Below are 5,001 nucleotides of genomic sequence, written 5' to 3'. Positions count from 1 at the left end.
GTTTTCAACTTTTCCAAAAAAAAAAAAAAGAAAAACAAACAAAATATCGTGGTGTTTCATGTCGGTGCCGTGTTTTTTCTGTTTCGTTCAGGTAATTTCAAGCTCGATTGCAAGTGTTTGCTATTTGATTTTGAAAGAAACAGTGCATCTCACGACGAAATTCACATGGAGCGAGGCCAGGAATAAAATTCACGGAAGAATGGTCGGTTGAAGTGTAGGGGAACTGCAGTTTCATTTATCATGTCGGGAGCAAACAACACTAGTAACGTGCAGCGGATATCGCAGATTGTCACCATTACCACCTTATTCATTCGGCCAAATGGTTTACGAAGAACCTGGACTCGACCAACAAAAGTACAAATGGACCACCGAAATGGCAGAGGAGTTCCTGAAGAAAGTAAGTACATTGTTTGTCATACGGGGGACTTAGATCTTGGGGCAAGACACTGTGCTGGAGAGTACATTTTCCTTCACAGAGTTGCTCAGCATTCCTCCGGATTGCTCCCGTTTCTGCTTGGGTGTTGCCTGATTCATCGCAAAATCAAAACGATATTGCCCGATATCTCGCCTTTCTTGCAGTTTTAGGGGTGTTTTTCAACAGATTTCGTCGATCATTGGTGAAAAGAGTTACTCAGAATTTCTCAGAGTTACTCTCGTTTGCACAGTGTCTTGCCCCTAGACTTAGATTGATCGATAAGCCCACTCTTATGTGATATGTACAATCAAATCGAATAGGTACGTATTAACTTAAACGTATTTTTATTCTTCCCATCCGTAGAGCACTTTAACCTGGACGGAAAGTTCTTCCGCCAAGACGAACGATGCAGTTTTCTTGTTCCGGGAGTGTTGCGATCGGTTTCACCATGCAGACGTCGGAGTTTTATTTGTCGCTTTCAAGATGATGACTACTTGGAGCGCAAACGGAAGCAGATAGCGGTTCACCGGGCGATGCGCTTGGCGTGCGTACGGGCTGCATCACGTCGAACCTTATGTGGAGAAGCAGTATCCCTCTGCCGCAACCGCAAGATCCTGCCGAACTCGCCCCTGAAGGTGATCCGGATGGGATTCTGTACGCTGATTTGATGTCCAATGAAGGAAAACTGACGGCACAATCTACAGACAGTACCGTCGGTCGTTCCGGATAATTGTTGTTTCTTGAGATTCACCTCAACGGCTACGGATTATTCAGAATAATGCGGAGTGTTAGAATAATTTTTTGTAAGTATTTGTGAAATCTCGCGGGTTCATTCTTTTTATTTTTTTAAGCTATGATTTATTTTTCTTCCTTATGACTTTGCGTTCCCACTGGAACTTGGCCTCCCTCTTCAATGTAATGCGTTCGGAGAACTTCCACATTCATTAATTAAAGGGCTTCCTTTGCCTACCATTGTAATCGGAATGGGAATCGTATCCGTCGTCTACGGATTGGCGGTCTATACCCATATCCTCAAGATTAAATGAAGACCCTATATTAGTTTTGGAAGAGACTAAAAATATTAAGATTTATGTCTCGGGTTTATTTATTTAAATTCTTTGGATCATTTCTGATTCGATACATTTTGATACAATCAATAGAATTACTTTTCCAATGTCGATTAATAAGAACTATATCTTTTTTCTTAGTGTACATCCCTACTAGGACAAAGCGTGCAACTAGCCTGTTCTAGGAGCACTTCCACAATTATTAACTGAAATCTTTCTTTGTCAATGATCATTTTGCATTTAGGTATATGTATTTCATGTGGCAGCTACTATGCTTAAGGAAGCCCAGAATATTTCCATAATGAAACAATCCTGGACAAACCAGGAATTGCACCCGTCGCCAGTTTCTAGAATACATCCCAGATGGGGGTTCTGGTAAATTTCTTAATATCTTCAAGAATCACCTTAACCCTCATTTTGAATTAATGTCATTGTTATTCCAAAATGTGCACCAAGTCAACGTTAGCATGCTGATCCCAACATGATGCAATAGGAATGCATGTATTAAGCTATAGTATAGTGTAATTTTACAATTTTTAGAATGCATTTCAGGTGGCTGGGAATTTTTTGAGAATGGACAAAGATTTTCAGAAATCTTTGAATAATTTATGTGAAATTTAAACATGGAACTTTTCGTAAAGGAAATTTCTCTGAATTTCTTGGGCATAGAATATCTTTGTTTCTAAAATACTTCTCAGATACCTGGGAATTTCTTAAAATCTTTAAGGATTCTCAGTTTCTTGAATACATATCAGATAACTGGGAATAACTGATAATCTTTAGAGATTCTTAGTAATTATCTTAATATATTTCCTAATACAATAAAATTTTCTACAGTTTCACTGTGATCACATCTCAGATAACTGAGAATTTCTGAGAATCTTTAGGGATTCTCAGGAATTGTTTTAATATATTTCGTAGTTCTACTAATTCTATTAATGATTGATTGATGATTGATTCCTAATAATACTGATTTCTTTAAATGTTTGAGAATATTTTCTGCAGTTTCTTGAGTACTTTTCAGATACCTGGGAATTTCTTAGAATCTTCGGAGATTCTCAGGAATTATTTTAATATATTCCGTAGTTCTACTAATTCTATGAATGATTGAGAATATTTTCTGCAGTTTCTTAAATACATCTCAGATGAATGAGAATTTCTGAGAATCTTTAGGGATTCTCAGGAATTATTTTAATATATTCCCAAATAATATTGATTTTTTAAAATGTTTGATAATATTTTCTGCAGTTTCTTGAGGTACCTGGGAATTTCTAAGAATCCTTAGGGATTTTCAGGAATTATTTTAATACATTTCGTAGTTCTACAAATTCTATGAATGATTGAGAATATTTTCTGCAGTTTCTTGAATACATATCAGATATCTGGGAATTTCTGAGAATCTTTAGGGATTCTCAGGAATTGTTTTAATATATTCCGTAGTATTGCTGATTTCTATGAATGATTCAGAATAGTTTCTGCAGTTTCTTGGATACATATCAGAAAACTAGGAATTTCTGAGAATCTTAAGGGATTCTCAGGAATAATTTTAATATATTGCGTAGTACTACTGATATCTATGAATGATTGAGAATATTCTCTGCAGTTTCTTGAATACATATCAGATAACCGGGAATTTCTGAGAATCTTTAGGGTTTCTCAGGAATTATTTTAATACATTCCCAAATAATACTGATTTTTTAAAATTTTGAGAATATTCTCTGCAGATTCTTGAATAGGGTAAGAAATCAAACTTTGAACTAGTCAAATTGTAATCTTAATTTGAACTATTTCGAAATTCATTAAAACGACGTACTTTTTCGGCAAATATTGTCCCGAAAAAGATGTAAAACAGCTTTCCGTAATATAACCTGATAACATGGACTTTAAAAGCATTGAAAAAATCGTTTTTGTCATGGAAAACAGGCAATTGAAAAATCACTGTGATTTCACCTATTTCCCCCCAGAGAAAGCCCATTTTCGGTGCACCCGTACAGCTCATGCATTGCATCACACGCAATAAGTGAATACGTTAAATGAAAGCTTATTTATCGTAGAATCGACCAACCGAATAATATTCCGCATTATTTGTCATAAAATTATCAAATTTAAGTGATTCTTACTTGGAGAATGTTATCTTAAGTTGAACCATTTGTAATCTAAATTTGAACTAATAAACGGGGGTGAGCTTCTAGTCTTGGCCTGTAGATTCCCAACTAACATTTTTGCTGTTTAAGAGCTTAATCAACCACTTTTACATAAGCGTTTGTTCCATAAGCTCTTATGCAGCTACTTTTGTTAGTTGGGTTGCGCTAGTGGTTGCTTTGTTTACTCTTGGGGGATGAAAAATTCCAAATTTAGTTTCCAAATTCCTAAAGGATTTCGAACATTCTGAGGTGAGATTCCTCTGCCTAATGAAAAATAGGTATGCGAATTAGCAGATTCATGTGATTTTTAATTATTTAGCATGGAATTGGCTGTTTTGTGAGTTGCTCGAGCTGCTGCCGCCAGTAGTTCAAATTAAGATTAAAATTGGTTCAAATTATGATTACGATGGTTCAAATTAAGATTAAAATCATTGTTGATGAAAAATCGAATATTTCAATGAAATTCGGTGCAAATACAAACTTTTTACCATTTAACAGAAAGCTTATACCCGTGGCTTTCATGTACATACGATTTTGCCGTAGTAAATTATTTCCATGTGGGAGAAAAAATCACTTAAAATTTGCACTGCTTCACAAAGCCGCAATTTGGTTCAAAGTTTGATTACCTACCCTACATATCAGATACCTGGGAATTTCTGATAATCTTTAGGGATTCTCAGGAATCATTTAAATTTATTCCGCAATGTTACTAGTTTCTATAAATGATTGAGAATATTTTCTATAGTTTCTAGAATACTTCCCAGTTGACTGGGAATTTCTGAGAATCTTTAGGGATTCTCCGGAAATATTTAAATTAATTCCGCAATGCTACTGATATTTTTAAATAATTGAGAATATTTTCTATAGTTACTAGAATACTTCCCAGTTGACTGGGAATTTCTGAGAATCTTTAGGGATTCTCTGGAAATATTTAAATTAATTTCGCAATGCTACTGATATTCTTAAATGATTGAGAATATTTTCTATAGTTTCTAGAATACTTCCCAGTTGACTGGGAATTTCTGAGAATCTTGAGGGATTCTCAGGAATCATTTAAATTTATTCCGCAATGTTACTAGTTTCTATAAATGATTGAGAATATTTTCTATAGTTTCTAGAATACATCCCAGTTGACTGGGAATTTCTGAGAATTTTTAGGGATTCTCAGGAATCAATTAAATTTATTCCGCAATGCTACTGGTTTCTATAAATGATTGAGAATATTTTCTATAGTTTCTAGAATACATCCAAGCTGACGTGGAATTTCTGAGAATCCCTAAAGATTCTCAGGAAGTATTTAAATTTATTTCGCAATGCAACTGGTTTTTTTTAATGATTGAGAATATTTTCTATAGTTGCTAGAATACTTTCCAGA

Source organism: Aedes albopictus, chromosome 1 (assembly GCF_035046485.1).
Source record: "Aedes albopictus strain Foshan chromosome 1, AalbF5, whole genome shotgun sequence".
Classification (NCBI taxonomy): Eukaryota; Metazoa; Arthropoda; class Insecta; order Diptera; family Culicidae; genus Aedes; species Aedes albopictus.
The sequence above is the reverse complement of the archived record's forward strand: the minus strand, read 5'-3'. Positions refer to the sequence as shown.